The sequence below is a fragment of the Melopsittacus undulatus genome, chromosome 12 (genome assembly GCF_012275295.1).
Source record: "Melopsittacus undulatus isolate bMelUnd1 chromosome 12, bMelUnd1.mat.Z, whole genome shotgun sequence".
In the NCBI taxonomy this organism is placed as follows: Eukaryota; Metazoa; Chordata; class Aves; order Psittaciformes; family Psittaculidae; genus Melopsittacus; species Melopsittacus undulatus.
In genome coordinates this window covers 7,621,720-7,645,499 of record NC_047538.1, presented here as the reverse complement: position 1 = coordinate 7,645,499, position 23,780 = coordinate 7,621,720, and the positions used below count along the sequence as shown (strand labels likewise).

At 42.0% G+C, this 23,780-nt stretch overlaps 1 protein-coding gene across 1 annotated transcript in view; it reads left to right on the top strand.

Moving 5' to 3' along the window:
• The window catches only part of SLC45A1 (solute carrier family 45 member 1), a 59,299-nt gene that overhangs the window by 1,800 nt on the left and 33,719 nt on the right, over positions 1 to 23,780 (top strand). The gene's annotated exons all lie outside the window — the stretch shown is intronic.

Here is a 23,780-nt window from a genome sequence, read left to right as displayed (position 1 = left end):
AACCACTCTTTGCAATTTGCTAATTGCCCTAGAGACTAACTCCTAAATAATCTTGGACATCCAGGTTGGTTAATAACAAGTCTACTGGAGTAAAAAGCACAACAGCTCAAGTAGTATTACAAGACAGTTTAAACCTCTTTTGTACCCTGTTTTGTCTGTATATAATAAATGAAACATCTGAATTTCTTGAGAAAATACTATTATGGATTTTCATTCATGGTATTTCTTTGCAGAGGAAATCCTTGTGATAATAACGGATGTCCTTTGATCAGAGCTGGCCTATTACTAGCTTGTTTTGCAGTATATGCTTCTCAATGATCTCAGTTCCCTTGATACTTCCCATTTTCAGCACTTAAAAGTTTTCAGTTACTATTTCTGTGTGTCTTAAGAGAGACAAGGCACAAATGTCAGCAGCAGCTGCAGAAGTGAAAGGCAAAAACTCTTCAGAAAGCTAGAAATTTAATAAAATTTCACAGTGAAAGACTAACATGGGAAGATATATATTTTTAATACAGAATATCAGATATTGCTCTTATACAGTCCTTCTTTAGAGTGTCATGATTGTTTTGATGAGCCAGCTTCTATAAATATTAACTTTGTTTTACAGTAGCTGTTGTATTATTGCTTAATCCTGTTTATTCACAGCAGCTGCTCTTGAGCAGGAAGTTTGGGGGTTTTCCATGTTTTCTGGCAAGCGTGCCTCTAGTCTGGTTACCTGAAAGGGAGGGAGTAGCTTAGATATTCTTCTGTGTTGTTAATGACTAGAAAAGGTAATTGTGGGAAGTCATCAGAGAGGAAAAGCTTTTCTGAAGAGAGGTAGAAGTGTAACTTGGATGCTGTGGTGGTAGTTTTTGCATGACTAGTTATGTGAATGGGGGTGGTGTAGATAACACTCCTACAGCACCTCCAGAGGTGCTTCTGCAGAGCAGAAACCATCTGTCACATTGGTTAGTTCAGATGGAGCCTTTATGGAGCCATTGGTAAGGGATTGCTTGGGAAAAGCAAACCTAGCAAAAAGCAATGCAAAGAATGATCTATGAATAAATATTTCCATCATGAGAATTCATTAATTCTGTAATTATTTGATAACTTAAAATTGCACACATTGGCCTTGGCTTGGATACTGACTTCCAAAATGAAGTAGTTGACATGTCCAAATTCCCTCTTTCTTGAAAATCACAGCGTTTTCCTCAAGCAGATTCAAGGTGCACACAAGTTAAACAGTGTGTGATAGTTGAAGTTGTTGCATTTCATAGGTTTTGTACGGGTCCTTTGTTTTGTGGTTGTCTGACAGAATGGCTCTACGTCTGCATGTTGAGGTTAAGAAGTCTTCGTGGCACTCCTGCTGTGGTACTGCATGCTTTATGGCAGTGCGCACAAAGTACACAGGTAATAACATTCTTAGTTGCCTGAATTTTGAACATCCTTTGCCCTGATGTGAAGGAAAGCGACTTAATTCAAGGGAGAAAAGAGTACATATGGGACACAAAGGAACTGCTATAGTCTCACTGAACTGAGAGCAAATCAGAGACGGTGGTGCAGTGGTGTCAAACTCATGCGTTCATACGTAGAGAAATCATATTGCCCAAATTACAAGCAGTTAAACTTTTTCCTTCTATTCTTGCCACACGAGGGATGTTGTACAGTGTACTGTGGTACTTTACTGTGAGATAGGGAAGGATGTGTAGGTGTGCAAGGAAGGGGCAGAGACAATGAGTCTGAGTGTAAGGCATATCCATAGATTAGCAGTGCAGACTCTCATTGCAAGGATAACAATATACTACTGTGCAGATTGGATGCTAAAATTCAGCCTTGTACAAGGGCCATTACTCGGGCTTTGTGCAAATTCACCCTATACAAGACTTTAAAGCAATTGGATAACACTAAATTGCCTCTTTAGTCATCATAGAAACTGACACAGATAGCAAATCTTTTATGCTTCAGGCATATGGAAGTGGTTTGTGATGCAAACATACTATCTAAACGGAAGTACAGCATGGCTTTTGGGAACTCTCATCTGTGTACCTTGATTACATGTCTGTCTGAATGCTGCAAATGCCCAGATCTTCTATATGGCTTCTGAAACCCCATGCAGAGAACCTGGTGAAAGAAAAATCCATTCAGGCTGTAGAGAAAGTGCCTTGTATCAGACTGCTGGGAATTGGGAGGACATTGCCCACTGCCCTAAACTTCTCATTTCCTTTTTCCTGCATGCTAGAGCAGTACTGGATTTAATTGGACCTTGGGATTTGAGGCAGTACAACTGCTGTTAGGATACGCATATATTTTGCTTTTCCTTTCATATTTCAGTTAGACCCTTCCATTGTTTCTTGCCTGTGTAATTGGTACACAATGATTTAATCCTACTTACAAGACTCAGCTATGGTCTTGTGTCCTGAATCCTTCCAGGAAAGGACTCCACTGTTCTTTGAATTTGGAGACAGCAAAGAAAGGAACAGGATTAGGAGAGTGCTACAGAACTTTTTTCAGTGTAAGGATTCATCATTGGTGTGAATGAGGAACATGTGCTTGCTTCACTGGTCAGATCTGTATGAATGCAGTTACACCAGGCAGGTATAGGGCAGAATGAGTGTGTTGCATTTCCAGTTTAGCCAGAAGACCCACAAAAGGGAGGAAACTCATGGGTCAGTAAAGGAGGGCTAAATTAGAGGTTAGCATATTCAAGTGTCTAGACAGCAAATACAGACATACTGCAAAAGTCAGTCTGTCAGGGAGTGGAGAGTCTAGATTAAAAAGCCATTTCAAAGGCATGTTGCCTGGATGGGGTAATCATGTGCTCAGACTTTTTCAGTACATAAGCATAAGTTGAGTGAGGGAAGAGATCAAAAAAGGACACAAAGATTGACACAGATTCTGTAGGAGCTTAGACTGGAATGGAACTTGATAAATTAAAAATAGCTGGTTGTTCACACTTGTGTTTCCCAGAAATGGCCACAGCCACATCTGTTTTCTGCCATCCGTTCTGTAATAGTTGAATGCCTTGCAGAAGTATTGCATCCATTCTGCTGCTGTAGGGACACTGTTATACAGTCCTCCCAGGGTGAGTTCATTCTTGCTCTCAGGCATGTAACCTGGTCATCAGGAAGCTGAGCTCTAGTCTGGTGAAATACCCAGAGTTCACTTAATCCGTTATATTGGATGCTTTTAGAGCAGTGTTGAGAGCTGTTCCACTGCAGGATGCTGAGCTGATCAGTAGAAACAGAGAGGCTGACTCAAAGCCCAGTCTAACTGCCCTGTTGCATCCCATCTCCTTCCTTATGGAGCCAGAGGGCTTGCTGTCAGCTGACTGGCTCCCCTGTTTTTATGCCCTTTAGGCACAGTGTTTCAAACAAGTGCAGTGTTATACATAATAACAGTTTGGGGGAAGTTCCTGGAATCTCCCAGCATGCAGTGGTAGGGTCTGCAGCACTGCTTAAGTTCCTTCTGACCCTTCCCCAAAGCATATCATATTCTTTTACCTTTGTCTTTTACGCTCTTTCTTTCTCAGTGTGCCTTTTCTGCCATGGTCATCTCACTGCACAGACATTGTCTGTGGCAAAGCTAAATGGCCAGAGAATGATTGAATGTATCCATATTCATTATGCATTCATTATGCAGGTATCTGTGGTAGCTGTTCTTCAAAACAACTAGAAGCTATGTGAGTAGTGGCACAGTGCTCAGCTAGAGTTGTTATACCCGACCTTGTATGCTGGCTTTGATAAACAGCCAAAGTGTACTTGCATCTGAAAGCTGCAAAACACCCTCTGTGTATGTAGTGTTTCTTATCTCTGCCAGTGAAGGATCTATGTCTCTTTGCTTCCTGAAATCTCAAAGGGTTTGCTCACTGCAAGGAGCTTATCTGATACAGGGGCCTCTGAACTGGTTTGCAGAAGGCAAAGGTTATATATTACTCTGTCAAAGACACCAACATAAGGGACATGAAGGAGATCAGGCAGTTTGTCTGTGGAAGGAGCCAGTCCTGGGTGATGTGGGGCACTACAGCCACTGAGCTGATCTCAGCTACGTTTCATTGCTTGCTGTGAGACTCATCAGTTGCTGTGGCCAGACCCTTGTTTGTCAGGACCAAACAGGAACTCTTGAAAAATAACTAAATTCACTGAATTTAGAAAGAACTTTAGCAGTCAGCTTTTTGCTTTCTTTGTGCCTTTTTCTGTGGCTTGTTCCATCCTTTTTACTTATTAAAGGTAATGCCATAGTTCTTTTTATAAAATTGTGTTTTGATAGAGTATCATCAGTAGGTGCAGCTTGTGATCTCTACAAAATAAATAGTAAGCAAAACTGGCAGCCTAGAAATATAGCATGCCACTAAAAATATAACCCAGGGAAGCTTGGGATGCCTTTTGTATCAGTTGGGTATTTGGGAGACCTCTGAAAGCAGGGGAAGGAGATTTCACACACTTTACAAGATTGGCAAGTGGAATAGTGTGTGGCTTCAATGAGCAGATTGAGCAGGAAGGACAGTGAGGGTAAAGCTCAGTGGGTTCTCACTCTGAACCAGTAATTTCAGTTGAAAGGTTTTATATATAGAAATGGTATTTGGAAACAGTTGTGTGTCATTGTAGAAATTAATAGTTTGGTAACTTGATTCCCAAACAGTGTAAAATTAATTTTATTCATATTTGAGATTCTGTCTGCTGAGCATCTATATTTTGAGATGTGTACTTGTATTTGCACTACTAATGCCTCGCTACAGACATCCCTAACAAAGTGAGACTGTGCTGCTGAACTTGCGTCTGGGTTTTTTTGTCAGGTCCAAATCTGATATGTCATTCATAAAAAGACATTAAAAACACATCTTTAATCCAGACCTAATGCTCACTTACCTGAGTGCATCTTTGTGCCTACTAATGAAACACTGATTTTCCGAGAGGCTGAGCACTACAGGACCTAATGATTTTGCTGGAAAAAAAGATTAGTCCACATCTTGACATTTCAGCTCTTCCTTGTGTCTACACATGGAATTAAATGGCTGATGTTTAAAGTATTTATTTAGAAGTACCTTTAAATTTTGGTGTCTCTGGTGCTCTGTCTCTAGTTGAGGTTATATCTGCTTTTAGGAGTGAGGAACAGGAGCTTTTGAGAGTCTTCCCGTGCTGTTCACCATCTTCACACATCATATAAACTTGGATAGATTTACAAAAATACAAATTAAGGGAATAATGTGATTCTGTGTTTCCACCCAAAAAAAAAAACCCAACCCCCCTAAAAAGCTTTATTTTCCTCCTTTAATAAACCACACTGGAATATATCAAGCACTGTTTCAAATGCTCTGTTGAATTCCCTTCTGTGTTCAAACTCAAGAAATTCGTGAGGGGAAATGAATTTAATCAATTTCTTGGATTTAGAGTGCAGAAAATTCATGTGAAGTATTACACACTTGACTTGAGAGATGAATATAAATGATGGCAGAGGTTTTTGGAGCAGCTAAATAGCTTGATTTTAGCACATCTTCGATTTGAACTACTTCAGTTATATGACTTGTCCTGTCATAAGTTTCACCTAACTGTTAATCAACCACCATCAAAGATGTAACCTTTGGTCAGTTTGGAGGCATTTGAGTTTTACATTTTTAGTGTAGACTTGTGGTAGTGAGATGGAGGTGTTGAAAGTAAAAGTGAAGAGTAAAGTATGATCAAACTGAATTTGCTGTTGAGCTTAAAATATGAGGAGGAAATAATTATTCTCATTGCATGGCTTGAAGTGGCTTTGCAGGAAGAGCAGTGGGGCTAGGTCTGGGTGTTGAGGGTGCACCTGCATGGCCTGTGGCATGGGCAAAACCAGCATCCACAAGTCCAGAAGTTACTGTCATCTTGAGACCAGACGCTGATGGGAAGGGGCCGGGAGGTGGAGGTGACAGTAGAGGTGGCCTTGGTATGGCAACTCCTCTCTCACCCTGTTTTGTTCTCTCTGTGGTGCCTGGGCTTCCTCCTTTCCTGTTCCTATGTTCTCATGAACATAGGAAGAATAATTTTCTTTGTAATTCAGCATCTGGGAATCCTATCCCAGATAAACTTTAACATTTCCAGGAAGTCATAGGCGCTTCTCTTTAAAACATAATGAGTTTGCCTTTGTTTTCTCCTTCTCTAATTGGCACTTTCCATTCTAATAAACCAACACCCACAAACTATGCAGCCACATGATCTTTTCAGTTAATACAAATCGTCATTTCCAGTCCAATAGACTCTGTTAATTGTGTAAACCTGCAACACACCCATAAAGTGGCTATCTAGTTTGTTATGCAATGATGAATCATGAAGGAAATGTGCAGTGTAATTAAATATAGTGATGCAAAGATAGTAGTATGAAGCCAAAATCAAAGTATAAGTGATAATCATCTGTATTAAATGTTTGTTTCTGCATATTGTTTTTAGAAATTACTTAAATTATAAGTTATCTGCCTGCTGCACACATGCCTGGCATATGTTTTGACAAGTTAAAAAACTACCTGCAAACCTGTAAATAAGTTGAACCAAGTCTGCTATCAAAATAGTCTTTTGAGGAAGGAAAGGTACGTGGTTCCATCTCAGACTTGGCACAAAGATGCTTTCTAATTCTGGTGTACTCTCACAAGTTTTCTGGTCTCACTGGAAGCAGTAGTTTCAAAGTAAAGATTTCATGAAGCTTCTGCTGAGAAATGTTTTCTAGTAATGCAGGCCTTATGTCCGAGTTACTTTAGTATCTCCTCACGCTTGCAGGGGAAGATGCTGTCTGTATATTGATGGAGAGCTTTGGGCTTACACAGAGGACAGGTTTTCTGGTGATGGGTTAATGATTTCTCTTTTTATAACTTTGAAAATAAGCTTTCCATACAGAAATACACATGTGCAGAGGGGTGGCTGCACAGCACTCTTCAAATAATGGTATTTTGCCCTTTCCCAAGCTGCTCACTGTATATGAATGCATTTGCTTATTTGCTTGTCTTTCACACACAGCAAACACTGGTGATAACCTCTGGCACATTGGTGGTAAACACCTTAAGAACTGTTTTCCTTGTCTGTCTTCCAGGGCAGCAGCTGACAGCAGCAGTTCAGCAGCATTGTCTCCTGAAGTCAGCTGGCTGGCTCTCAAAAGACAGCCCATATTTGAATGGAAAAAGATAATCGAGAAGTGTGTGTAATGAAAGTAACATCCATTTGGGATCTTGTGTGTGTGTATATCAAGACAGTGCACAAACAGAAGTTCCTTATTTGAAGCTTCTGTTTGGGCTGTGGATCCACCTAAAGCTGACAGATTTGTGTGTGGGAATAACATGAGATTTCACCTGATGTGGCAGACCGAAAGTCTGTTTAGGTGGTCAGACTCCTGTGGGATCAATAGGAAAGTCTACTTTGGGGGAAGCTTGCAAGCCTAGACGCTTGCGGTCCAGTCCTCCTGCACTCCCTCAGAAGCCACAGCTGTTGTAGCCAGGTTCACCCCTGCCTGCTCCTGTATTTTCTGGTTGCAGATCAGTTTTTCCATGTGTTTTACCTGGTCTCATTTTGAACATGCTGAGTGTGAGTACCGCCACAGAAATTCCTCTAAGAAATGGCACCAGCTATTGCTTGGTTGTGATTACTGTGTTACGGGTTGGAGGGAAGGAAGATGAGTTTATTTACTTTTTTATTCAGCTCCTTCAAGCATTTTCAGCATGAAAAGAGATAGCCAAGGGATGAAAGTGTAGTGAGAGCAGCCAGGTAGTTAGTTTGGACTAAGTGGGTCAGCACACTGTTATGGTACTGCCGCTATTTGAGTGCTAAGGGGCAACACGGCCAGCAGATTCCATCAATTGGCATGGCGGCTGCTTTCAGGCTTTTTAGTTTACTTTCAGGGTGTTTGCCCAGGATTGTTGGAGGATATGTATTACATTTTAAGGCTTGGAGGTGTTTAAATCAGTCTGCAGTGTGAGTTGGTTATAGGTTATTTTAAAACAAACACACAGTGTAAGGAATGGGTGGCTTCAAGCAGCCTGTGTACTGTGTTCCAGTAGTCACCGGCGAAGGTGCCACATTGAGTGAGGTGGTGTGCATCATGTAAAACAAATTTACAGTAGAGCATTGGAACACATTGCCAGGTTGTGATAAAATGGTTCTTCAGTAGGCAGCTCCATAGGGCGCTTGAGGAGAAGGATATTAGCAACTATCCCAGAGAAAGAGATCCCTACTTTTCTCCTTGCTGAGGAATTGCTGTGTGATACCTGACACTCTGCCTAGGGCCCTTCATGCTTTGAAATTGCCATTGATTGTAGGATAGATTAGGCTCATCTTAGATAAGAGAGATTATTTTAAACTTTCCTTTTTCCTCTTTGAGATAGCATGGATTGCCAAAGTCTCCATCAGTATCTGTAAGACTGACTGGTCTGTAATTCACTTCAGCACCAGATGGCTGAGCAGGACTAGGTGGCAAGGCCTTGTATCTTACCTGAAAGTGCCAGGATACCTGTGATTCTCCAGGATACTTTTGCAACATGGCATTTTCAGAGGCCACTTTGCTTATTTTAAAATGGAGATGCCTAAGAATATTCCATGCCATAAAAAGTTTAATTAAATGTATTTAATCCCTTGGATTTACAGTTTCTAGGAAATTCCTTCACTATACCATTGCTATCTGTACCTGGTAGAAGCTGGAGCAGTTGCTTGTACATCAGGTTCTAGTAGCTGGTGTTTATTTTGTAAAGAAGTTATCAACAATGTTCTTTGGCAAGCAAGGGAACAGGAAGAAATGTCACGAGAGTCATTATTTCTTGGTGTCAAAGTGAAAGGGTTGGCTTGATAATTTGTCCTGATAGCTGAGTAACCCTGAGTCACCTCAAGTAAGGCTTGCCTGCTGAAGTCACATTTAAGGTAGTTGGGATATCCCAGTCTGTAATGGTTTTGTTGTTGTTGTAAAGTTGAAATCCTTTTCCCTTTGGGTGGGGGTGGGGAAGCAGTTCATCAGCATTTTCCATCTGTTACTGGGAATTCGCCTGGAATTCCTTCACTGGTGGCTTGTACAGATGGGCTACCTCTCTCATCTGCCTCAAGTTCTGTGGAAGTTAGCACATGCCTTTGGAGTTGTGAAAGCATTGTCCCACTGGAGAAGTTGTGGCTTCATCTGCACTGCCCTGTCCAGTAGTCTGCAGAGCAGGAGCTGAAAACAAGGTAGTTGCTGTTTACAGTGTTTGCTTATGTGACACCCTGAGGAATGATGTAGGAATTAAATGTATTAATGTAAGGGTTTTTTCAATGGTGAGTAAAGGCCTCTTACAATTTCATAAGAAATCATCTTTCCCAATGAGGAGCTAAGGGTCAGAAACTCCTGAACAGCTTCTGTGTATAAAGACAGTGAGTTTCACAACTGCCAGACACAGCTGATGATGAGATGTCCCAGGAATTTGCTTGAACACTTAATTTAACTCTTTTTTTTTGTCAGCTAGCTGTGGCATGGCTAAAGAAATGTTTATAAACAGCTCCCATGAAGTTCACTTTAGATCTGAAGTGTCTAAAAGTAAGTCTGTGCAAAGAACCTGGAGTCTGTGTGTGTGTGTGAGTCTGCAGACTCTTACTCGGACCAAATAGTAAGAGGGAAGAGGACGTTACCCCTTTGGCCATTCCTTGAGGTTGAGGCAGGAGGGGTGGAACAGAGTTGGCCAAAGTGGGAGTGCTGCTGAGCCCCCACCAGACACTGGAAGCACTTGGTGCAGCAGCCTCTGCCCCTGGGTATGCTGGGGAGACAAAATGCTCTTAAGATGCAGCCTAGCACCTGAGTTTGTAAGGGTCTGTGCGGATTGCAGTGCTGCAGAGCTCAACTGGAAGGAGAAACAAAAAGCTGTATTTGAAATCATCTTTGTTGCTAAGATGCTAATATATCTGAAATGCATTCTGGCAGTGTGGGAGGGAAAAGGTTAAGCAAAGGTACTGCATGTAGTGTCACAGTTGCAGCCTCACCTGGGCCTCTGGCCAAGAAAGCCAGTATTTCAGGTTGGATAGGATTTGGAAGAGGCTAGCCCTCCTCTTAAGTATGTTAGATCTGACTGCTGTCTCTGAAGAAACAAGACTGGAAAACAGAAGGGAGAGAAAAGCTAAGCCTAAGTGTCACCTTCAGTGCTGCTTTTCTGTGGAAACAGGGAAAATGCAATTGTTCTTCACCTGTGTATAACCGAGTGACTGAGATCATGCTACACACATTCTTCAGGGCTGCTGAAGACTTGCCTTAAGTGGATTCCAGGGCACTGCCACCCTTGCTGGCTTCTGGGAGCCACCAGTTGTGTCAGAAGGACAGTCCATGAGGGCTCTGTGCTGCTACCAATGCTGAGCAGGCCTTTTGGCTAGGCTCTTGCAATGTTGTGTATTTAAAGCACCATTATAAGTAGTCAGTAGGGTTCCTAGAGAAATTCGCTTGTGGACAGGAGAGCAGCTTGCTGAGCCTTATTCAGTCCCACTGTATCTTACCTGTGTTTGAGAGGCTGTTATCTAGAACCCACGTTAGAGAATTTCTGAAGTACTGATTTTTCCACCTATGGTCACTCCTGTCTCACTATTCCCCTTTTCTGGTCACCTGCTGATTGTCCTTGCTGAAGGATTAATTTTCCTCAGCTGTAAAACTACCAGCTCAGACATTAGCCAGGGTTGTGAAGTAGGAGCTGGCATAAGTCTGTTGGTGGTGCTTTTCCACATCAGAGAGAGGCATTGGAGCCAGGAGGATCACTTAGAGTGCAGTGGGTGTTGTAGGTCTTTTTGGCTCAAAGTGTTGGGGCATGGCACAAAGAAAACTCGATAACCAGGTTAGCTCCCTCTCTGTGAGGAAAGCGCTTACCTGTAGGGCTTTTTTTACATCCTGCTGTAAGGAAATTGGTATTGGCAACTCCCTCGGGCAAAACACAGAATTAGATGGATTTTTTTTTTTTGTTGGCCATAGTATCTACTCCTTCATTGCTACTAGCAATGGAGAGAGAACCTCATTCTATGCTTACGCAATGAATGCAATTACTCATCGTGGTGCTGTTAGGAAGTTAGAGCAGTTATTTGCGTTGGGCTCCACACACAACCTCTAGAGTTGTCAGAGCAGGCAGCTCAAGTTGCTTTGCTGCTTCCCCTTGCTGTGACAAGTGCCTTCACTTCAGAAATGTCCTCTCCTCATGGTCTCTGCTGTAGTTAAGTCTGTCACAGAACCGGGAAGGCTATTTCCATTACTCCAGCCTCTGCTCACCTAACGCAGATGTTACTTAAGCAATACCAAAATGTGCAGCGCTTGCCATATGTAAACTTATGTATGTGTGTGTTAATCAGAGGAAAATTATAAAACCCTTTGTGGTTGATTCCTCTGCTTGGAATGCTGAGAGGGAAAGATGGAAGCCACAAGTGGTTCTGAGAACAAACCATTTCTACTTCCTACTGACCAAAGAGACTAAAGGAATGGAGAACTTTCATAAGGAATAGTTAGCAAGGTTAATGTCATCTGTTGTTTTGTTGGAAGTTGGCAAGGTAAGATTTTAATATTTACCTCCTCCAACCCTCTAAAATGCTGTCATGCCCATCAAGGGCCCACAGTGCAAAGGTCCTGATCAGATCTTTATGAAGCTGAAACACTGTCAGTTGAGGTAATTGGAAGTTAAGAGCTCTTGATGTTTTGTGTGGAGCAGAAAAGTGGAGAACTCCTGGGACCAAAGAAGGCTTCTCTGGTTCTGTCAGAGTAACCATGACTTGGAGCAGCAAAAGGATGATTCTCAATTTCCAAGTGCAAGGGGAAGTCCCTGGCCCTCAGCAACATCCTTTGAATTCCTCCATTGAGGTTAGCGCTGGGCCTGGATGGGAAGAATAATTAGAAAGAAAGAAGACAGGGACAGAATTAACCGTTCTTTTCTAACTTGTGTGTTTCTGAAGCAGTGGTAGAAGCAGCTTCAGCTTCTGCTTTCACAGTAAGGGTTCTCTAAAAATCCTTTAGGAAATGACATTTCAGTTTTTTACTAGATTCCTTCATGGAATAACATGTTGCCTCTTTCTGCTTTCACTGTTCTGTGCCTCTTCCATGAATGATTACAAAGCAATGTGTGAATCCCGTTACTGTAAGTAAAGTACTGTTAGTATTGTTGGTGCAGGTTGCAGAAGAGCAGCTGTGATTTCTAGACACAGAGATGAACGTTCCCTATGCAGTGCATCCAGGTACAACTGTAGTAGCACAAAGTAGAATGGGAAATTCTTTCAGGATGCCAACAGCTACCATGGATTTCGGAGGAAACATGGGAGTTCGTTCTGCAAAGAACCAGTAGTTTGGATTGCAGATCACATAGCCAAGGCTTCTGCTTGCCTTGATGATACACCTTGTGTTCTCCGTTCTGCTTTTTTCACAAGAGCTTTTTGCACAGTTAGCTTGCATAAACTTGCCTGCTGAGGGTATTGTGGGGATCGCTGCAGTCTCAGTCTTCTTGGTGTGGTGATGCATGCAGAGTAATGCAGCATCAGAAAACCAGGAGGGATGGTAAACTTTTGCTTTTATGTTTTGTATAAAGAGAGGAAGCTTTCTTTAATTAATTGTCATTTTAAAAGCTATAAATTCTTACGTGTGTTCGTTGAGAACTGCTGTCTGTAATGATTAAGACAAATAACCAACATGAAGAATGCTACATTGGCAGGAAGTAAACATCTATTCTAGCTGGCATTCTTTGTCTGGTTTGGAGATGCTCATGCTCAACTCCCAAAGCAGTCACCAGACAAACTGACCCCATGTTTTCAGACCTTACTACCAGTGATACATTCATCTGAACATTGACTGAATTTGTTTGAGTCTGCAGTTAAATACAACGGGTGATCCTGCCTTTGTTTCTTAAAACTATTAATGTTGTGTAACTGCAGCATACATCCTGCATTTCTAGAGGCCCTGCTTTCCTAGACACTGGCACTTGTCTCTAGCTGTATTTAGTGCTTAAGTGATTCAGAAACTTTCAAAAGGTTCAGTTGGCAATTCCTGTAGGGAGAGAGCTGTAGGAAATAATTTGGTGAATATTTGCCTTGACAAATATCCAGACCCTTTGAGCAGACCTGGTATTAATCTATGGTGCATACTGCTGGAAGGAGAAGCTTTCATTAACACCTCCCAAGACACTAAGGTTTGACTTTTGCTTTTAACTAAAGGACAGAAAAAGCCAGGGAAGACTGCTTTGGGAAAGTGCTGCTTGTAATTGGGTAGATCTGTTGAGAGGCTGGAAATTAATTCTGTTGATGCAAAACACCTACAGGAAGCATGAGACTCAACCGCTTAACTTAGACACTCAAATTGGGACACTCAGATTAGCTGGATAAAGATCCAATGTAAAAGAAATGTATCTATTCTATTAGATAGATGTATGTAAACAGAGGAGCAGAGATCAAGGAGTACTAGTTGATGGGGCACACTCAGATGAGTCACTGGCAGGATGTAGTGGGGATGTAGCCAGCACCACGTCTCGTATTATGTGCCCAGTTTGGGAAACATTGGCTTGGAGTAGAAGAACATGAGGAGGAGGGTTACACAAAGCTGTAAGAGGTGCCAAGTCTCCTTTGTTCATGACTCACAAAGGCAGTGGCAGCTTGTACTTGCTGCTCCCTGACTAATGCAGGGGTTATTCCCGTGTTCAAAGAATATTGGAGGTTACTAGTTCAGATTTTTTATGCATTGCATCATTTAGTTGCAATAACTTACACGTTGGGTCAGTTTATTTAGCAGGTAAACAGTGGTAAGGAACAGTGTATGCCTGCATTGGCTTAGGTGTCAGTACAGTTTGATCCCTGTTCTAATGAATTCTCGATAGGGTTTATCTCCTTCCCTGGAGGCAGAGCACAGCAGTCCCTGCAGGCAGTCTGTCATAAACAGAAAACCAGTTGGGGACTGGGGTGTGTGTGATTTATTTTGTGGCTTTAAAAAAAATAAATTCCATTATTTCCTGAAATGTCTTTTTCCATGGCTTTGTGTACAGGAAGCTGGGTCTTTTATGTGTAAAGCAACATGCTGTAGGCTGCATGGAAAGGAAAAAGGCCAGCCTCAAAGAATGAGGCTTTAGGTGTAACACACACACTGAGGCACATTTATCCTTAAATATCTCAGTTTTTTTCTGAATACAACATAGGCAGGCACTGCCCAACAAACAGTTAAAAGCAGTTCTGATGTCCTTTCCCCTAGCTACTTAGGTCTTTAGTGAGTGTCAGTCACTAGCAACAGGAGCAGAACATTGCCTGTACTAGTTAGGAACACTTGAATCATCAGGAAATATACTTGCTAAGAGATAGGATTCTCATAGGGGAATGCATGCTTGAGAAAGTAGTAGGATTCCCAGTTGTATTCCTCCAAATCTTTTAATTTATAAGACTGTTCACTTCTTGTACGCTCTAGTTAGTTACCATACAAGTTCTCAGTCTGATGAAACTGAATGCTTACAGATTTTCAGGCAGACTTTGCAAGAAATATGATACAATGTAGAGTGCTTTTTTTTGGGTTGGACAGAACTCTTCATGTAGAATATAGGCTTCAGGTTGTGTGAGTTTGTCCAGCATCACCACATAGGTGACAGCAGATTCTAGACACTGTTAAAACCTTGTTAAAAGGATATTTATTTATGTATTTAAAAGCTTGCCCATGATGATACTACCAGCACTTGAGTTTGCTGATGCAATCTGGCAGATCTCAATGTGTTCAAGACTCAGGACAGAGGTCTTCCAGATGCCATAATGTGTTAAATCTTGAGGAGTTCTGCTATTCTGAAGCAAAAAGAAGCTGTCTTACTTTTAGTTTCACCAGGACATATTGAGTTTGATCTTGGCATGTAAAAATATTCCATGTTCTCATGTCACTTTTGTTGTCGTCTTGTCATGAGGTTATGGATACTTTCAGCATCATGCAGCAGAAAGTTGCAGTCTGGAAGGATTTGCAAATAGAGAACCATGGATCCATCACCTGGAGGTATTATGCAGATGGAGTTAGACCTTTGTGAAAAGAGAGGGTAGAGAGAATCTGGGGTATGTCTATGTATTGCCTGTACCAGTGAAAAATCAGGCAAGATAAGCTTCCTTCAGAAGGGATGTGGCATTAGAACTATTTTAGCATTGACTAGAGGAGCTGATTTGGTTGGAATTGATGCTACCAAGGTGCTATTGAGGTGCTGAAAGGTCATGGGTTTTTAGAGGGCTTATCTCCTCTTCCTGCACAGGACCCACCATGCCATTTGTTGTGTATTAGGTGAAGAAGGCTAAGTCACTGCACTCCTTGATTTGCAGTCCCTCGGTTTAGAAAATTATTTAGATAACTAGTTCCCTGCCTGATTTTAGCTCTTGTCAGGCACAGGATCTTTCTCCTGATGTGGAGAGAAATACTGTTCCAACTGGAGCCTAAGGCACTGCTGATTCATGTACGTTATCTGTCTCTTCAGTCTGAAATCACTCAGCACAAGCAAGATTCTCCTGCAGCTGCCTGCCCCACCCCAGTGAGGCCTTCTAGAAAATATCCTCTTGTAAAGAAAAAAGTAGCCTTTGCCTTCTGATTTCTGTAGTGATATAGAGGAGTCAACAGCTTAATGCTGAAGGGTTTGAACATAGGCAGTGTTGCCTATGGTGGAGCCACCCTCCCAGTAGTAGGATTTGTGGCAAATTGACTACCATGTCTTGAGGAAGGAATATTGGAGGCTCTGCAGACAGTATTGAACACTTGAAAGCTAGTAGAAACAGCACATGTCTGTCTGAGAAGGGGAACAGTGCAGAGAAGCATCCCTGTTTGATGATCAGCAGAGATCAGGTGATGTGTTCAGATTAAAGAGCAAACACTTCAAGATCTTGCTTCTGCAGACGTTCAGGTCAGCTACCTAGAGTATGCTCTGTCTACTTCCTAGTGCATATATTCCTTTTACTGCCTGTGGAAAATGAATTGCTAGCACATGCCCAGATCCAGTGTAGAGTCAAATTGTGGCTGGAGCAAAGACACACTGAGACTTAGAATCACAGGATCAATCACAGAATCGACCACGTTGGAAAAGACCTTTAAGCTCATCCAGTCCAACCGTTCTGCAGCACTGCCAAGGCCACCACCAACATATAGCACTAAGGGCCTTGTCTACATGGTGTGTGAACACTTCAGGGATGGCGACTCCAGCACTGCCCTGGGCAGCCTGTTCCAATGCTTGAGCACCCTTTGGGGAAGGAATTGTTCCTGATATCCAACCTTGAAAAAGTTTCTGTGAGTGTTTTTGTATCTATTCTTGCTTTTATTGCCTAAAAAGCTGTGCAGGAAGAATAAAATTCACTGTTACCTGTCATTATGATCAGGATAGCTCTGGTAATGAGGAAGCAGTTTGTGATTTGTGGCTTTTTCAGTTGTTTGCAGTGTCTGTTTTTAACATGGTAGTGCTTGAACCATCTGCTTTCTCCTTAAAGGGACCACTGAGCTTTTTCTTCCATCAGTGAAGTTATTATAAGGCTAGTGGAGAGGATAGGTAATTTCCTTTCAGCAAAGGATGGCCTAGTAGATCAAGTGACTATTAAGCACCCACTTTGCTTGAAGAGTGGGAAGTAAAATTAAGAGCTTGGTTCTTGTTTTATTCATTCTCTGAGTTTACTCCCAAACTTGTTTTGTGGAGCCATACTCTGGCAGCTCTGCATCTGGCCAGACACAGTGACGTGGAGGTGGGCACTGCTGCTTCCAGGCTGAGAGGTTTGATGAACTAATATTTGTAATGAGAATAAAAAAGCATAACCTAAACATGAAGCATTTTCTTACCCATTTTGCATTAGGCTTTTGTCACTAGTACAGGAAGTGCCTGAGGGGTAGACAAGGCTTCTCCTGGACTTTCCTGTTTGTGCTTCCTGTGGTCAACTTAAAATACAGTACTAAATGATGTTTAGAAAGCTTATAAAGAGGCAGGGTTAGCAAGAAATTACTTTGAACTTCACATAGATAATTGAGAATCAGCCTCTAGATTTTTGTGTTACTGCTGCCTCAGTGAAACTCCTACTTCATTATAAAGAGCAAACTGATAACCACTGTTAGTGGACAGAGCCTAAAAGCTTTCATTCAAGGCTGTAGTTAGTTACGCAGGAGCTGTACTCTGTAAACTAGATGGAACAGGCGGTACCCCCACCCCTTCTGATAACGTGGTGGTAGTGTGGCATGGCTGTGAACTAGTGGCTTGAAGAGCTGTGAGAATACATGGGAGAAAAGCAGTGATATGGTAGAGTTTTTGTCATTATGTATCACATCCTTGTGGTTCTTTCCTTTGGATTTCTGCAGATGGTGTGAGGCTGTTTATTGCACTTATGTACAGCTGCAGAGTTTGAGAGATGTGCAGCACAGAGTGAAGCATTGTATGTATTCCTCGAGTAAAGGAGAAGGCAGTGGTGGTGAATAGGCTCTGTTCTAGTCTTGACTGCAAGTGCTGCACAGTCATCTGGGAGTGAAGGCCAAGTCAGTCTCGGTCTCTAGCACCGCACAGTGGTGTGCAGAACTTGCTTAGCACTGTCTTTGCTGCTCATTCATTGTGAGCCTGATGCTTTGATCTATTGGTTGCTGCAAGCCACAAATGCTAAGACAGCTTTTCTAGCATCTGTGTCTGAGGAGCTGATTGACAAGATGGTTGGTATTTTCTGTGTCACAATTTGTACTCCAACTCACATTGCTTGTTTCCAGTTCAGTTTGTCTTCAGCTGCAAACGTACCTATGAGGGTATGAAGTTACATTTCAAGAAATTGCTTATCTCTCATATATAGCTATAATTGTAGCAAATACTTTTCAAAACAGTCGTTCTCTGTCAGTTCGTGCCAAAAAGTGTAACCAGACTTGGATCTGTTAAACACCAGAGTTTTATCAAGAGCATGACAGTTTACTGCCATCATGCTGTGGTTTCTAAAGATGAGTAAAAGTGTGCTATGTGTGTATTAGTGTTGCCACATGAACCTACATCCCACAGACATCAGAGTTTGGACCACTGCATTCTTCCCCTGTGATTCATAACCATCTTTTTACAATCTGAAAAATTAATTCATGAGTAGTTTTACTCTGATTTCATTGTAACAGGAGACAATGCCCGTTTGTGGTTTCTGACAGATGGATAAAGCTTCCACTTCCTGACAGTAAGAAATTAGCCCCATATGAAAACTACTAGAGAGTCTGTTTTATAGTTGTGCCCATATCCATGTGGCTTCCTCTGGGAATGCATGAATAATGCAGTGAACTTGGTACATCGCATAGCCATGACTGAGGAACAGCCTTTCGTTTCCAGATTCCACCTACATACTATCACAAAACACTTACTGTAAAGAACATGCATGAAAAGACTGAACAGGAATAAAGCTCTGGGAAGCATGAAGTTTACTTTTAGCTTGCAGAAAATGACTGTAGCATATGTCTGTGAATTATATACCATTTGGATGATGTTTGATCTGTAGCAGTACTCTAGTACTTCCAGAAAGAAGTTTAATACTGATATGCCCTTATTAGTACTCAGCTAAGTTCCTGAGGGGGGAAAAGAATCCAAATGAAAAACCCAAGCTCTTAAGGTACCTAGAAAACCTTTAGAGATATAAGTAGTGGTTTAAAATATTTTGCAATATTCATTCCTTAGTGTTACCAAATGATAGATAATGTTCATCTTTGTAATCAATAATTTTCAGTGTTTATGCTTATAAACAGAACTGAGGGGGGGTTATTTACTGTCATAACATCAGCAAGCTGATATTTGCAGTCAGTTGTGTGGTAAGAAATTCATAATGTATGTGTAGAAGAAATATGGCCAGTGAAACAGCATGTGTGTTTGTCCTCAGTACCCTGAGCTTTACCTCCCTCCTCCTTACAGTGTCCCTTTAATCAGCTGACCACAGAGCTTGTGTCACAAAGCAGTCAGTCTTGTGGGAATCCTGCTGAAAGACTGTAAGGGCCACAGAGATGGTCTGGAATAGGAGTCACTTCCTAGTGACTCACCCCCCAGATGAACAGTTTTATGACTTTTAAATAAGTTCTTCTGAATCATCTGGAGGGCTGTAAAGGAAGATGTGTGGCACTCGTTTTCATGCCAGCACTTTTCTCTGACTGCCATAGGATATTAGTGAATCGTAGTCAAGAGGGAAGAGCACTTCCATGAGCAACTGAGACCTCACAGAGCAAACTGTGACATTTCTTTGCTTTCTTGTAAAACTTTTTAGCTTCATGTTACCTTTTCACATTAGTATTTCTTTCCTTGACTCGTTGGCCTGTTATTTATGTCTTGATGATTACATTCTGTCCATGACTTTACTTTTTCTTATCTTTCATAACTTTAAGCTTGTACCCATCTTAGCAGCAGTCTCCTCAGCACAACAGAGATGAGGTTACACATGTGTGCTGTATTAAATTAGGCTTTGGATCACAGCCTGAAATGCCGTGCTGAGAGTTACAGAGGGCAGGAAGGAAGTTTCCGCACTACACTCTTCGTTTTAATGTGGTCTGCACCATGAGATGAGCACGAGATCTCTGTGCTGTACAGAGGTGGGGTTTCTTCAGGCTCTTCACAAAATATATTGGATGTTTGTTCTGTTCTGCTGCTGCTCGTGCTCTCGAATTTCCCTTCTGAAAAGGCTCAAAAGATGAGGAGCAGTGTCCTGACGAAGCACAGCTCATTTCTGTCACTGACTCTTCTCACTGACTTTTGCTCTCTTGTTTGCATGAGGTGCATGAGAACACGAGTCATTACAGTTCACTTGGTGTCATAAAGCTGTAATGATTCAGCTCTGAAAAGCTGTATTTACAGTCAGCCAAATGAAGCACACAAGTATGCATAAGTAAAGCAGAGGGCTTGTCCTGATTCTTGGAATAAAATTACAGTAGTATGTTCTACAAACCACTGTGAATGTTCCTGTTCAAATTCTGTGTTAGCCAAGAGTCTGAGATAAATGTAATTCTTGAGTAACATGGCAGATGTCCAGTATTCCAAGAAATCTCGCTGACACATATTTTACTGTGTCATGGTCTTTTCTGAGCCATTTTGAAGAAAAAGGAAATACCTTTCATGTTGTACATGAGCTTAGCTGACAGGAGCAAAATGTAGATTTTAAATCCACTTGCATTATGTCTATGACAGGAGCTCGGTACATTTTTATGTGCTATGAAATTACAAATGCAGTGCAGTGACAGTGGTTTTGCATCTCAGTTTCCTATGCTGTAAAATGGAGTGGTTGGGTAGAAGTAGAATGGAATACAGTTATGTTGTAGAAGCACTGTATTATATTACCCATTTGTGAGTGGTGTATTGGTCTCCAAACGTAGCTTAAAATGCTGTTTGAGTAGAATATTATGGGATATGAGATTGTATAGGGAAATGTTTTCTCTGCTCATGTCATAGTATTGACTTGGGAATGAAAATCCTGCTGATTTACCAGAATATCCCCAGGGTCATATGGGAACTTGAAGATTATTTGAAGACTTCTGACCATTTTGAAGTGAAGAGCCTGGTCTAGCTGCTCAGTTCTGATCTGTAAAAAACTGAGCTTTGCCTCCTGATCTATGGACGTCAGGAGTCTGCTGGCATTAGGTTGCTGTGAATGACCAAACTCATATCCAGTGATGGGAAGAGTATGTGTGGCCAGAATAGCTGGCCCAGGAATGTTCCTGTCAGCTTTGTGAGGAAGAGTTCTGAGTCTTGTCCAGGGGTTTTCTGTGCGTCACTGGATTATGTAGCTGACTGTTTATAGACTGGACAGTCCTCAAGAAATCCGTGCTTTTCCAGGCGGATGCGTAATCCTGCCACTACCTTGAGTCAGTGCTGGAATTTTCAGCCTTTCCAATGAGGCTGGGACTTGGATACATGCTCATTCTCAGAAGAGTGCACAGCTTGCTTTCCAGTTAGAATGGGGCTCCCATGCTTTTAACTGCAGAACAAATACACACTTCATGTATAATCAGCTTAGAAGGGGGAAGGTTAATAAATGTCTGTTTAGTCAGCTATGGTGGGGATTTCTTGTTTAGTGGGGTGGTTTGTGTTTTTACTTCCCCTTTCCCCTCCAGATTTGGGATTCCCCTTGGAAGAGGTTTGACTGTGTGGTTTTGAGGTTATGGTCTTTGAGGAAGATGACATTTCCCAGACTCTGCAAACACATCAGTCTCTTCAGGTCCTATAGTTAATCCATGAACTGCTTGCTGTGCTCCAGGAAGAGAGAGAGCAGGAAGGATTTTCCTGGCCAAATACAGAGTCCTGCTTTGGAGCTGGTTTCCTCAGCAGGCACTGGAGAGAAGCAGGTGTTGCTTGCTATGACTCACCCCATCCAGGGCTGTGTCCCAGGGACTGTCTGGCCGCTCAGACCATCAGAAGCAATGTGGTCAGAGTTTCATCAGAGCAGGACTCAGTTGTGCCAGGACTAAATATTCCACATTTTCTTCACAAGCTCAGAGCATGTCAGCAATTAGCTGAAAATTACATGATGTTTATTTGACCTGTGTATATTCCTCTTGAAAATAATGGCTTGATTACTACTGTGATAGGTTTTCATTGGCTAAACTCAGTGAGGTTTTCCCCTCGTGAATTGGGCAGACAAAGAAAACACATACAGGTTAAGAAAGTTTTTGGCTATTTTTAATGGTGTAGGTGGGTAAGTGGCTCTATGAGTGAATTCATTGACTAAGAGCAAACCTGCAGGTTACCCGTTCACAACAAGCCAAGAATAACAGTCTCATTCCTATTAAATGGTTGTTCTTATTTTACCGTCATGCTGTCAAATGTAACTTCTGAAGGGCTCTGAATTTGAGAAGGGTCTTCACCATTGCAAGGGGAGAGAAGTTTTGTGTTGCAGGAAGCTCTGCACACTTAGGCCTCTGTCTTTGGTATAGCTCGTATTTTTCAAGAGTGCCAAAAAAGGCTGGTCTTCAAGGGTAGTCTCAAGAGATGAGTCTTTCTCCATTAACCAGTCTTGGTGAATAAATCCTGGCAATGTTCCTCTTTCAGGGTCTTGATAGAATACTCTCAGACTTCTAATGTTGCTTCTAGGGTATGTAACTAGACAGAAGAATTGCTGGAGTGTTAATTTACTACCTGGTGTCTGTCTCCTGGAGGAAGAGGAAAAAAACTGGAAAGCAGTAGTCTCCCACTGGAATCTTGGCTTGAGGTGAATAGATGAATGACAACATCTCTGTTCTGCAGTGGGGCCTCTCTGACCTTTTACTTCCTGTTCAGTTGTGAAACAACAAAGTAAATATTTAACTGAATGTGGCAGCCTGAGACAATTGGCCCTATTGTAGAAGGAACACAAGTCCCTTCTCTCTCTGCATAAATTCTCTTTGCTGGCAATGCTAATAGAGCTGCAGTGGAGGAAAGCCAGGCCTTTCATTTGGGCAAGACCCAAGTTTAAGCAGCAGTGTGTGGTTTGGTTCCTGAAGTGTCCTGGATGCAGCAGAGCTGCTGAGGATCGCCCACAGGCAGAGCCCTTTTAAAGTTATTTTTATTTATAGCATAGGAAATAGATTTGAGACTCTGAAGTCTTCAAACATCTGCCATGGAGGGTGGTAGGAGTGGTTAGATGTGGCATGATTTGTGTTACTGATAGAACCATTCCAGAATGGAATTGCTGAGATGTGTTCCTTGAACAAAGAGGGTTCATTCTTCAAGCACGTTGCCTTGATCTCATAGCACTGCCATCACTCTGCATTCCTAGTGGAGGTAGGCTTCTCAGTGTGAATAAAACCATGAGTTGTAAACCACTATAAACGTACCTGAACTTATTGTTCATTCAGCTCATATGTAAGTAACCTATTCCCTTCTACCAGTCTCACCAGTTCATGCCAGCTTTCAACTGTGCTTTGTGACAAACTGTCACTGAGCCATAGCTTTGGTGCCTTCATAACTGACTAGCGTTGAGTATGCAGAGTTGCAGTATTTCAGAGATGTCAAAAAAGCAACAAATAGATGGTATATACACAGCTGAGCACTGAGACCTGTCATATTGTGAATGGGAAAGTCTTAGTTGTTTTGGACTCCCTGTGTCTATTTTCTTTTTCTGAGACTGTGCTCACAATCATGTATTTCCCAAGCTGGTTTGTAGGGGAACCTTTCAATGTCATGAACTGATCTGCCAGGTCCTCAGCCTGGCCAGGGAAGCTTGCCACTTCTCTGGTTGGAAAATAGAGTACTTTAAAACTGACACTTCCTCAGTTTGCCGCATACATTTGCTCCGCTCTTTACCCTTCCAGCACCACCCAATGTAAATGAGTTCCCGTTAGTCACAAAAGCATTTATTTATAAGCCAGCATGCAGTGATGCATTCTCAGTCCAGTGTTCATTAAATGGTTGTACCTTCATGTTCATAATATCACTGTGTATCAGTTCTTTATTAAATAGGCACCTATAAGCTGCCTAGGAGATCTCCTGCACATCTCTTCAAATTCTTGTGACTTAGACCTGCCAGAGTTCTGAGCTGGAAACTCAGACAGGACAAAGCCATTCCTGCATGTTTTTCTTCTTTGTAGCAAGCTGAAGAATTCAGGCTGGTCTTGGAATTCCTATCTTGTCTTTGCTTGTGTGGAAGAAGGATTCTGGGGGGATCTAGTAGTGCCGATAGAATGCCACATCTGATTAATGCTTCTTCCATTATAGTCACTTAAAACTTTTTCATCTTTATGCAGATGAGCTGCTGTGCCCTCTTGTTTTTACAAGTGAAATAAAGGGTGAATTGGCATTAGGGGCTAGAATGTAAGAGAGGAGTCCTCTCATATGGAGATAGTGAAAAATGTGGTGCCCTTTTGTGCCTTTGGGAAAACAGGCTCTTTGCTGCTCATGCTAAATGTTACCTGTATGCTGTGTGGGATTGTCCATCAGTGTGTGGTGACCC